The sequence below is a fragment of the Condylostylus longicornis genome, unplaced genomic scaffold, assembly GCF_029603195.1.
Source record: "Condylostylus longicornis isolate FDR11 unplaced genomic scaffold, ASM2960319v2 ptg000084l, whole genome shotgun sequence".
NCBI classification, from domain to species: Eukaryota; Metazoa; Arthropoda; class Insecta; order Diptera; family Dolichopodidae; genus Condylostylus; species Condylostylus longicornis.
The window spans coordinates 8,787,217-8,800,785 of NW_026578052.1; the positions used below are offsets into that span (position 1 = coordinate 8,787,217).

General features: G+C 25.6%; 1 protein-coding gene across 1 annotated transcript in view; it reads right to left on the bottom strand.

The window, feature by feature from the left end:
• Nucleotides 1-9,534, bottom strand: part of LOC129613614 (collagen alpha-1(XV) chain-like) — a 126,311-nt gene extending 116,777 nt beyond the window's left edge. Inside the window, exons 1-2 of the mRNA XM_055527745.1 lie at nt 9,518-9,534; nt 7,161-7,373 (exon numbers count right to left, since the gene is read on the bottom strand). The gene's annotated coding sequence lies outside the window, so the exon portion shown is untranslated. The remainder of the gene's footprint in view (nt 1-7,160; nt 7,374-9,517) is intronic.
• Nucleotides 9,535-13,569: the final 4,035 nt, after the last annotated feature.

Here is a 13,569-nt window from a genome sequence, read left to right on the forward strand (position 1 = left end):
TTATTTTTCTGTTAAAGAAAAAAACAAAAGCAGAAAAGCAGATCGGGAAAAGAAGCAAATATTTAGCTGAAATCTATGAAAGTTCAGAAAAATAAGGAAATAGAAAGGAAAAATAAATAGAAAATTTTATTTTCTGTTTTGGCGACTGACCATGCAATTATTGTTTTGGACACACGTATTCGATTGTTTGCTACAAAGGGTAGAAGAGCAATTAATAAAAATTAATCCAAAAGGTAATATAATATTTTTTTTGTATATAAATAAAATTTAAATAAGATTTATTTTATATATAGGATTTATTGAAATGAAAAAATTGATTCTATATCAATATGTTATGTCTTTCCGTGACATACCACAAATATGATTAGAAAATATTGGAAGGAATATGAGGAAAAATAAATTTAAAATTGAATTTTCTTTTATCCAACTGTTCAGTATCAGTTTGGAAAGTGCATTGATTGCTCCCTATATCAAGAATGTGTGAGAGTATTTTGCACGCAATCAACATTAAATTATGCAATAGGAAAGTTACCATAAGGTATAGAAAATTTTTTGCCGTAGTATACGCATAACCACTCATCGTAAAAGCTACTTAATCAGAAAATTTTAATAAGAATAGCATGGATAAATAAACATTATTGGTTTCATAAATAAACGAGCAGCTCCGAATGTTCTGCCAGTTCGATCATGGAAGCTTGAAGAGGTTCAGTAATCCGAGTTTAACTAAAAGTAAACAAAATTTGTCTGCAAATTCATTCATATGGTCAAGCCATCCTAATCACTTTCACATCCTGATGTACGGTGTTCTGATGTATAGCTGTGAACTTCAAATTGATAAGCAAAATTCAAACAATTTCAATAATGCGTATTGGCGAGGTTTTGCGTTCCACCCATACTCAGGTTCTTGAAATTCTCTTCCATTTGCCGCCACTACATACGCTGGGTTGAAAGATGACTGCGAGATCCGCAGTAGGTTTATTAGCAGAGTCTCAATGGTCATGGAACTAAGGAGGCTTTTCCAAAATTTAAGTAACCATTGGTAAATCGTGTTCATCAATGTTCTTTTTTGCGTCAACAATAAATTGTTCACCTTAATATTACAAGCAATTTTAATCCGCTTATGTTTCATACATATAGACACTGCAATATGTAATAAATTGTCATCTCCTATTACTATCAATTTCACTTTTTTAGTACTTAAATGATAATAAATATTAAAAATATTATTAAGTATTAGGAACTGAACTGGTATCAAGTTTTTGCTGGAAAAATGAAAAGAACTCCAATTATAATTACCAATATTAATTATTTGCTGCTTTTGTGTTGGCAGGTTAGCCCGAAGATTCTCTCTACATTCTCTAGATTAATATCATCCAAAATGGAAAACAAAATTTTTAAGTATTTTATTTCGTGAGCTTGGTTGTGTGGGACAATTCAATCCAATTGAAAAAAGTATGTGACAAATTGTATAGGCCATCATTTAATTTTTACAATACAATTCAATTGCATCGGAGATCTTTATTATTTCTTTTTCCTTCTTGCTCTTAATTTTTGCTTGACAAATCGGTTATTACTTAAAGATTTATTACTTCGAAGATATACGGAGTTCGGCGTTTTTCTTTAATACAAAATTAATTGATTAATTTAATGAAAGAACAAAATAAAGGAAAAATTATAATCGATGGTTGACTTAATTGTTTTATGCTCCAACAGTATTTATAATTTTACAAAATATAGTACGCGACCCTTCAAATTACATACTCACATACGAGTAGTTACATGGGAAAGTATGAACATACATAATATATGTATGTAAGACATTAAACTTTCTTATTTTCATTTAATTGCTATATGGGGGAGGTTTAATGATTTGGGATGAAAATAAAACTGCAGCGAACCGATGTGTCGCCTCTTTTTAATTTGTTCTTTCATTAAAAATTTTGTTTTTTTTTAATTAATTAATTTAAGATTTATTTCTATTCTAATATTTTTTCAATTTGTCGTTTTAATGAACTTCTCATTCATCACAATTTCATGGCAGAGTCAACGAAAAAAAAAATTTAATAAAGTCATTTTAAACATTTTTTTTATGAAATTATTTAGGTTACAAAGAAAATATTAATTTACACTGGAAGAAATAATGGAAAACAAAAAAAAAAATTTTATATTATAGAGAGAACATTATGGGATGTGGAGGCCGATCATAACGTATTGTTGGCCAAGATATTGGAAAATTGCTTCATCTTTTTAAATCAAGCGTGAGTTAAACAAATTCAAAAGTTTTTAGTCGGAGCAGTTTTATATTTCAAACTAATATGATTTATTTAAAAATTTTATTATTAAATTTTAGGATGGAAGAAGGAATTTTTGTGCAAAAGCAGAAACATTTTGGATTCTTAACACGACACTCTCACTTCATATGGCGTTTGTATTTCGCGTCCTGGGACCAATCACGCCAGGTTCTCTACAACAAATCGGAAGAAATCTTGTCCTGTGGTCCGAATTCAGATGTATCCCGGAATTTAAGAAAAAGTACATTAATTTCAATATCATTAAGCAACTGAAACATTTTTACAAAATTTTCCTGCCTTGATTTTCTCACTTATATTGCATTTAAAACTTATGAGCTCATAAAATGATTGCTATTTAAATGTGTGACCTTGCTATATCCCGAAAGGGCATATTAGGAATTCAATTACAAAATTCTCATGAAAATTCAATATATTCAATGAAGATTCAGTATAGATTCATTGATTATTGGAATTAAATAGCGACTAGTTTAAAAAATTATTAATAATAGGAAAATTCCGGCAATTCCGTCTGTTGCTTAGTAGCACAGTTCGGTTTATCATAAATATAGTTTATGTATAAATTATTTTGAATATATTAATAAATACTGCCATCTCTGATATCTACCGTAAACAATAAAAATTAAGGATTATTTATGTAAAAAAAATCTAGGTGTATCTATAGGCTAAATTAAAATATTAGAGTAATTTATTTTGGTCAACAATGATTATGTTGGAATTAAATAGTTTAACCTACTTTTAATTTTTTTTTCATTTCCTAAATTATTATTATGTCTGTAAATTAACTAGAACAAAAAAATTAAATAATGGCCCCAGGGGTTTTTGGCAATTTAATTTCTCATTTTATAATATGATATTTTTTAAAAAACAATTGGGAGCTAAGTGCTGTAACAGTCATTGTACGCGCCATTCTTACTAAAAATTTTTATAAAAAAAAAATATTTAAAAAATTCAACATTTATTCTAAAAATGTCAATCATTATTAATTCATTTTTGAAAAATAAATACCAAATTTAATACAACAATGTAGTAGGTCCCCAAACCACACAGTCCAAGACCATATACTAATTGAAAATTTATGCAACACAAAATATTAAATTTAATTATTCTGCGATTCAAGTTTTTTCGTTAATTTCTTAATTCCATATACAAACATTTAAACGCTACGAATATTGGACGCATTTTATTCATTTGCAAAAGTTTAAAATATTAGGAAGCATAAGATGCAAAGAAATTCGGTTCAAATATACGCGAAACAATGAAAAAATAATTTTAAAATTCTAATTTAATTATTTAATTTATTTCGTTCATTTTAGCTTGTTCTCGAAATTCTGAATTTAAATTGTTTGACAAGGGTATTTTTCTTATACTCGTATTTAGACATAAATTTTAAATTAATAGAATGAATACGAATGAAGTTTTCCTCTTCCCAAGGTCCCCGAATACACACTGAATTTCTTAAAATATGCATACTACAAAAAGAAAAAAAAAATTTTTTTACCTGAACAAAAGTTGAATTTCATGTCCATCTATTGTTAAAATGCAAAATTTTTGGAAAAAGAGGAGGAAAAGCAAAACAAAAATAAAATGAAAAGAAGAATGCAAAAAATTTTTGTCAAATTCAAAATACAAAACTTTTTTAAAAGGTCAATCACATTTTATAACTTATTTCGCTTTTAATAACGCCGAATATTTTTAATTCCTTTGTTAATTCTAAAACCATTGTTAATTATAATGAAGTTTGTTTCAGACCGTTGTTTATCATTGTGTAAATTTATGCTTTAATTTGTTAATCTTTCATTTGTATAAACCCACCTGTGTGAATTTGTACGAGTGTATGTTGTTGTTGTATAAACAACTACCATAATCATTAAATTAATTAAAGTTTCATATTCCAATAAAAGATTCATACGCATAATTAAAGCTTAAGAATGATGCGCGATGTATCTCAAAAACGGAAAGTGTTTCTATTGTGAGGTTAGTTAGTTAATTAGGGAGAGAAGGTGGTAATCCCAATGCTGCCACCCATTATTAGGAAACAAAAGACCCTTCGACATCTCTCCACAACACACTTCTTCCCGCTAAATCAATTCAAGTTACTTGGTAAAGCTGAGCAGATAACCCTCGGGCGTGCCCAAGAGCTTCTCCGATCAATCAAACCGTTATCCTCCGAAAAAGCTTCTTCTTCTCGAAATCAGAGCGTTAGGCTCGTTGAGCACGTGTTGTAGAAAATTATTTTAAATTTTAAAAGTTTACATATTTAATATAAAAATATTTACTCAAATTCAAAGAAATTCCGATATTAAAACCTCCATCCACCACACTTTATCATTTATGTTCTCAAATGTGTGTATGTGTGTACTCAAAAAACTTTTCTTTTAAATTTAGTCCTTGTATCACTTACTTACACCACACTGATAACAATGTAATAATATACAAAGTAATCAGAATTTTCAATATTTCAGTAAATTTTATTCAGTGGCAATATTTTGTGATCATTCTAAGTGACAACAACATTTCTATGCTATGACTAATATTTGTATATTATCCAAGATTAATATTTCACCATACACATAGCTGATACTTTAATAATAAGCTCAAACAGCTTATGAAGTCCAATAACCCGCGCAAAAATAAATAATAAATATTTGTAATAAAATATAAGAGTTAGACATTATAATAATAAATTTTAGAAATAATTATTAAGTAGCTAAACATCATTAAATATTACATACTAAATAACATTCTTATAACACATGCGCAAGAATAACAAAATAATTTTTATTTTATTTATTAGTTTTGGTTTTCAAAACACGCATAGATAATAAATGAACGCAACACTATAGGAAAATTTATTGGAAAAAAAATAGGAAAAATTAATTACTTAAATATATTTAAAAAAAATTGTTTTTAATAATTGAAAATTTTATTTTAAATATGATTTAAATGTCAAAACATAATATGAAAATTTATTGTAATTTTATGAAAATTTAATATGGAATGATACTAGATTCACAATAATTATTAAATAAATTTTTCAATTAAATTTAAAATTAAATAAATTAATAATTTTTAGACATCAATATGACTGCAATTAATATGACAATAAGAATACTCCACGTCTGTTTTACTCACAACAAAATAAATGTATTCACAATAGGAATTTACGCGGGAGTGGGTTGTGTCGGGTAACAATTACAAAAAAGGAAGTCGATGGAAGTCATTAAACAGCGTATATTAATCAACATATGTTATTCCAATCATAAACAAGAAATTGTGACTGAACAAGAGTTCCAAACAACAAGTTGTAGTTCTTATACTATGCTGTCAGTATTGAAACAACCAATAGACTATTCAATACCAAAGAATGATATATGAACCCAATAACAACGATGACATTTAGTCAAGGAAAATAATGAGGACAATTCATGAATCTAAGTCAAAACATATACTTATGTATAAAACAAAAAACGAGTTGAATTATAAGTATAGCTCTTAATAAGGAGTTGTGAGACGGGGAGAAAAAAATATGGTAAGTATTACACAAGTTAAAGAACTTTTTGTTAAATATTAATGATCTATAACCTAAACATCTCGTAGAACACCGGAATTTCTTAAGTTTCAACACATATAATTATACACATGATTAATAATAATGTAACTCAAAAGTGTTACCACCCGACAAGATTATCAAAACTCAAAATATGTATAAATTTTTGTCATGCGTTATGGATGCAAAAATCGCGCATTATAAAAACAATTTTATAATTTTTTGCATAAAATTTTTATGTGTCCTCAAAAGTGCATAATTTACAAGTTGAAATATTATATAAAAATATTAAATATTCTATAAAAAATTCCTATACTTAAAATTCAATTTATTTAATTCAATAATAATAATTTTTTTTTTATTTAAAAATTTTTATATTTTAAATTTTTCACACGTCTTATTTAAAAAAAAACAAAAGTCATAAAATTATTTTAAAATTTATTCAATGGTTAAGAAAATGCAAAAATTTTTATGGGCTATTTTTAAACGAAACTAATTTCCAAGCAAAAGACATCATTTTGCATTTGTCTATAAAATAATTGCAGTGTTATTGCCATTTCAACTCTCTCTAGACCTTCAATTCTCTAATTTGAGTAAATGCACTTAATTCATTAAGGTTACATTTAAAAATCTTTATTTTCGTCATTTGGATTCAATTTTAAAGAATGGAAAAATCAAAAATTTTAATTCGAACTTGTGAGCATGTGCAGTAAAACTAATAATTTTAGAATTTCATTATTAACATTCTCGACTATTCTAATAAACAATCTATTCAGAGAGGTGCCCAGTTATAGAGTTGAATCTACAATATGCAATGTTAATGAAATATTCATAGCTATGCTATATATACTAATATCTAAAATAGTTTTTAAACTGAAAAAGACGCGATTATTCATAAATAATATTTATGAAATTGCCTATTGTTCCCAAGTAAATAATTTACGGGAATAAATGAAAATGAAAATTTTAAAGAAGAACAACTCTTTAATGACTCTTTTGTTAAACTCCTTAGTATAGAAATTCTCATTTAAAATAAAACTTATAAGTATATTGAGGCATTCAAACATTTTCTTATACTTAATGGTAAATAAATTAGGTTGAATATTATAACAATAAAATTTTAATGTTGCCTGCAGGCGTCAATTTTGATCTTCTCGCACACAATTAAAATATGGTATGAATAATTTATATTGTAATTGTGATTTAAAAAATATAGAAAAATCATAAATATATTTAAATTATTTTACGATATTATTTTAAATTTAAATAATGGAAAAGTATGGTATTGTTCGTATACTTACCAAATTGCTAATATAACAGTGTTCCACAGGAAATTTTTCTTTAGTTATCCATAATAAATAACACAAGTTGAGGAAATTGTGTTTATGTGAACTTTTTAAACTTATTATTACAATATAGATTTTATTTCGAATTATAATTAAAATTAATATGCGTATACACTTATATAATTATTTTATAAATATTGTCTCTTTGTAGAGATATACTAAAGGATGCTGTAAATTATATATAGGAGTATAATAAGTAAATTTTTTTATATATAAGTTATTTGTATAATATTGAATATTATTAGGAAAAATAAACTAAAATTAATTTTATTAATTTTGAAAATTAAAAATTCGCTTAATTTTTATGTATTCATTTGCCTAGAGGCTATTTACTGCACAGGTTTACAATAAATATTTTTTTAAGCCGGGAAATAGATCGTTGATTTGGTACAAATTCACATACTCAATGTTATTTTATCCTATAACTACAATTAAACCAATTATTAAGTGAAGGGATTAAATGAAATTTTCGCCGAAAACACAATTTGCTTGAGCTTAACAAAAATATTATTAATTTCTTAATCTATTAACCCTTTCCGCCTATATTAATACAAATTGTTAGCAATTCGCGAAAATCAATTCTAATTTTAAAATATTTACCAAATTCTAATAAATAATATTATTTTAAAATTGCCAAAGATTGTAGAAATCGTAATGAGTAATATTAGAAATAATAATTATAAATCGAAATGGCGTTTGTTTTAACAGAAAATGTAGATACTAACTCCAACTTAGAATTTATAAATTTTACTAATTAACTTACTTGTACATTCATTTACGACACGAAAAATAAATTTCGTAAATTAATAAAAACTTAAATACGTGCAAAAATCATATGTTATCGTAAATTGATCGTATATGTATATAATAACGTATATAATATAGTATCGGAGTTGACAGTTTATTGGAAACAAATACTTAATATTTATTATCTATAATTATTGGTAATGTTTGGGTAAATCACTTTACATTTCCAATTTTCTTTTTGTAAATTGCGCCTGCTTGTTACAAATAAATATCGGCTTAGTTATTGAACTCCGCAAGAAAATTATATTTGAACAACACTATGGTGGTTCGTAATCGACAATCAATTGTTGGCGACGTGCCGATAAATTTTTTTTCGCACAAAACTTAAAAAACATGCTTAAATTCCATGAACTATTGCAAAAAATATTGAAAACGAAAACCTCGTAATAAAGGCAAAATATCTTTAATGGCTAAAAAGGCGGGATATTAATCATTCTCGTTTTTTTTTCTATATCGTACAGCAAATACATAAATATATATTTTTTATATGTATACAAAACTGTGATTACATAAATACTTCCTATTTGAAAACTTATCTAGTACACAAAAGAAAAACATACAATAATATTGTATAATAAGGGAATTAAAAATTCTTATAAAATTATTTAGGTGACTAGTGATGGAATAGCTTAGAAATAGGGAAAAGAGATAGAGAAAGAGAGAGAGAAAAAAAAAAACAATTTCTTAAATTAATTTTTTATTTATTTTTATTTTTTAATTTTTTTTTATTATTTATTCATGTTTAGATTAACACTTTCTCTATATCATCTCACTTTTCTTTTTAAATTTGTTATATGTTTTTTTTATTATTTTTTTTAATCTTCTATAAATTACGGTGCTTATTTATTGAATTTTCATTTCAATTTTTTTTTATAAAATTCTAGTATTAGTTTTATTTATTTCTTTTTATTTTAATTCTATTTTATATAGAGCACTTTAAATTAATTAAAATTTTATGTGTGCTTATAACAAATCAAAAATATTCTAACTGCATTAAAACTTTCAAAAGTACATTTGGTACACAGAACCACAGAAAGTAAAAAAAAAACAATAAAAGCAACAAGAAATAAAATAAAAGTGCAATAACGGTAAAATTATCTTTTCCTATTGACAAAACCGTAAGCAAAAAAACATAATCGTATTCGAAAAAAAAACATAAACAAAGACAATAAGTTCCGTTATAGCATTTAATTTTGAAAAATAGAAGAAGAAAATTAAAAATCGAAAAGAAATTGGACAAAAATTCTATTTTATTTTTTACAAAACTGATTTATAACAATCACTACACACACACATTAACTATAGAATGTCACTAACTTATAATATTAAAAAATATAGAGAAAACTAATACAAAAAAGCGGGGGAAAAAGAATTCAAAAAAATTAAATAAAAAAAAATAAATTCCCGAAAGTGGGAAATTCGAAATGCAAAAAAAAAATTTTTAATTTCTAATTATTTTGTTTTTTTTTTTATCTTTTCCCTTCATTATTATTATTTTATCTTACTTCCCCCCAAGAAGCACTCACATTAAAAATACTAATAATTATTTATTTTTTTTGAAAAACACTTGTATTTTCACAAAAATATTTTTTACTTATTTATTTATTTTATTTTTTTTTTTCCTTCTTGCTATAAAGATTGCGCTTTTAACTTGGTGAACGCTAAACGACAGACTGAAACAGGCATTTTACATTTAGAATGATGATACCAAACAAAACAATAAACCAAACCGAACCAAACCAACCACCCATAAAAGCAATCACCGTTTTTTTTTTTCTTTTTGTATTTCAAATAAAAAATGAAAAAAAAAAGAAATAAAATATCATCAACAACAGCAGCAGAAAAGTAGCACTAGCACTATACAATCAAGCAGCAGCATATACAACAAAAAAATACAACACAACACAAAATAAAAATAATGTTGAAGGCAAAATGTAGAAAAATAAATTGTGAAAAGCGAAAATATAATCAAACATTTATAAAAACAAAAAGAGAGAAGAAAAATATATTCAAAATAATAGCAACAGAAAAGCAACAATAATAATAATAACAAGACAACAGTAAAAGCAACGGCAACACACAACAAAAATTTCAAAATTGAAATAGAGAGAAAAAACAAGCAGTAAAACAAAATATTTAAAAAAAAATTCATACAATTTTTTGTATGAGAACATTTTTCTATAAACAACACTGAACACACTGATAAAATAAAAACAAAAACAGAATGTAAACAAGAAAAATTTGAAAAATTAAAAGAATAGAAGAAAAATAAGTAAAATGAGACAATAATCGAATCGTCTAGTGAGTAGTGGTGACTACAAAATCGTTCGTTTGGTCCCAAAACTTAAAATGTTGATTATTTTCTATTACAAAAATTGGCATACAACAGAACGATTTCAATTTAATTTTTTCCTCTCGATTATCAAGATTCAAAAAATCTAAATAAATAGAGCCTTTTTTTCTATAAAATATGTAGAAAAATAAAATAAATACAAATAGATAGTGTATTATAGAGGAGGTAAAGTAGTTTATATTCAAGTATTTTTGTTTTTTTATTCTTATAATAATATAAAGACTACAGAGAACGAGAATATTTTTATGATGTTCAATGTTGTATTTGATTTTGTATGATATACTTGTATAATACATGCATACATATTATAATGTTCGATACGACAATGTACAACAAAACAAACAACAGTTTGTTGTTATACAATATTATCATTATTAAGTTTTGTATGATGATAACGGGAATGAAATGAATGAAATGAAATTGATGGTGGGTGCTGTACTGAGAAATTTGAGAAACCGAAATGAGAATTTGATAATATTTTGTTGATAAAAAATTTTTTGTTTTTATTTTTGTGTTCATTTTCGCTTAATACATATTTGATTTTCCATACTGTTGCTATTTTTTTTTTTGTAATATTTCGCTTGGTTTTGCTATTTTAGAATAACCTTAAACTAACAAGGGAGTTTTTTTATTTGTAGTTTTTTTTTTGCTAATACGTTTTGTTAATTTTTCTAGTTTCGTTTTATATTCTCATTATTTTTTTTTTTTTTCCTATAAAATATATGAGTGTAGTATGAAATTCACTATCGCTGTTTAGTTTAGATTTTTTTTATTTTAAATTGCCGGTTGACTAAACATGATTGTATACACTTGTATATATTCCCAATAAGAATATAGATTTTAGATTTTTTATTTTTTAATAAAGTGAAATACATAGTTTAAGATAGGTTAGGGATTTTATATACATACATACTATATAGACCTTAGTTATGTTTGTAAGAATAATACGAGTTAAATTTGTATTGCAATGTTATAGAACCGATGTCGCCTCTACATGCAATTTTTAACAATATAATATTTTACCTGTATAATACAAGCGTGTGAATTTAAACATAGATACATGCACACATACCACAAGCATACTTATATTGCACTTGTATGTAATTCCAATTCCCGGTATAGTAGTTGATGTAGATATGGTGTAAAGAAATAGAAAATACAGTAAAATAACCATGTGATTTAATTGTTATTTTTCGATATTTAAGGTTAATATACTTTCATACATACCTGAATAAAAAATATTTTTGAGCTTACACACAAAGATTGTATGAATATAACAAAATCCAACATTGAACAAAATATTTTCCCTATACCCCACTTGTAATGATAAAATGATAGTGAGAGCATTTTGTGGTAGGTAGGTATTGCCCAAAAATGTTGTATTGTTGTAACAGCAAAGGAAAACCTCAAAACATGTACAATGTTTGATTGAATTTTTTTTTTTTGGTGATAATTGATGAATGATGATATTGAACATCAACAGAAAAATAATTGATATTGATGACGTTGTTGTCGTTGACGTTTTTGATAATGATGACGGTATATTGATTGAATAGTGATGATGATACTAATAATAGTAATAAAATAAAATATTTGTTAAGCTTTACTTTTTGAACATTTTATGTATGCTTGTATGAGCGTATGTGTGTTGGTTACCTACTCTATTATTACACATGCATAAACATTTGATGTTTTTTTTTGTTTTGATTACTTTAGTTGATTGCATATTGTATGTATGAATGTTATGCACATATCACACATAAAAAGAATCGATTGATATTTTGTTAACTTTTTTGTTTTGTTAACAAAAACGAACTTCAAGCGAAAAACAGAACAATGCAAAAAAAGATTAATTAAAGTTGCCGAACTGGAGGAAATGTTGTACGATGAATGCGAGGAATTTGTATGTCAAATTTTAACGTAGTTGGTTTTGAGACTCTATTCTTGGATTTAAGACACTTAAAATCGACAAAGCTGCTAAACATTACATCTGAATATCAATTGGAAAATTTTGTTGTTCATAAAATAATTATGTAATCATACATGTTTGACGCCTAGATGTAGGCTAAATAAAATTTTTAACTCAAAAACATTTTGGTAAGTATTCCAAAAATCTTCACTGTATTTAAAGTTATTAATTACATTTTTAGGTTCGTTAGTTTTTAATTTATTGGAAATAGAAAAACTATGACAAAGTCAGAGTTTTTGCCATCTTGCTGACGGATGTGAGAGATCCTGTAAAATGTTCTTTGTATTTTTTAATACGACATTCATAGCCAAAACAAAAGGCGGAAATGAATAGAAAATTGTTATACAAAAGAAAACATGGAGAGAAAAGGCTGATCCTACATGCTTAAACTACATTTTGAATAGCATTTAAGTAAAGAACTACCCACCTTTGTGTCTAACGATTAGGATAATCAACTAGACTTAACAAGACGCAAAATTTGTAAGTTATTCTATTCTTCAATTTTAATCGTTTGAATTTCAATATGGGAAAGCTTGTACTAAACCAAAATAGTTGATCAATAATTGAGCTCTTGAAAACATGGTTTGGTTACTCTAAAAATTTGATATTGATTATTTTGTTATATGCTGATGATATTGAATTTTCTACAGACATTAACTTTCGGATGCTGTGATTTTATTTTATTTCATGGTAAATTTATTTACAAAAACAAAACAACACACAATCAAAATGAAATTTGATGTTTTTTTTTCCTGTAGTGTCTGGAAACGTTTTTTTTTTCATATTTTGTTTTTATCATTATTGATATTGTTAAATTGCAAGGTGCATCTCTTTTATTTTTCTGCACCTACATAATATCAAGATATAGAAATGAAAATGAATATCATACACAAAAATTCATACGTACATACATGTATATCATACGTGTATATCATATAGCAATGGTGAATTCTTTAAAAAGAGCGATTGTTTTACAGATGAAATATTTTTATTGGAAATTAATTAAATTAGTAAGAAATCGTATATCGTTTACTCGATCAAATTCATAAGCAATACAATTCCCCATTTGATAATATTATGTAGATGCATGTATGCATGTAGTTGCAAGTTTTCGCTTAAAAATTGTTGCAACTATATTAGTTAGAACCAAATAATGTAGATTTATATTTGCATGCCTTGTCTCCCTGAAGAAAAAAATAATGTATTATATTGCTTATAAATTGGAGTTGGAGGGG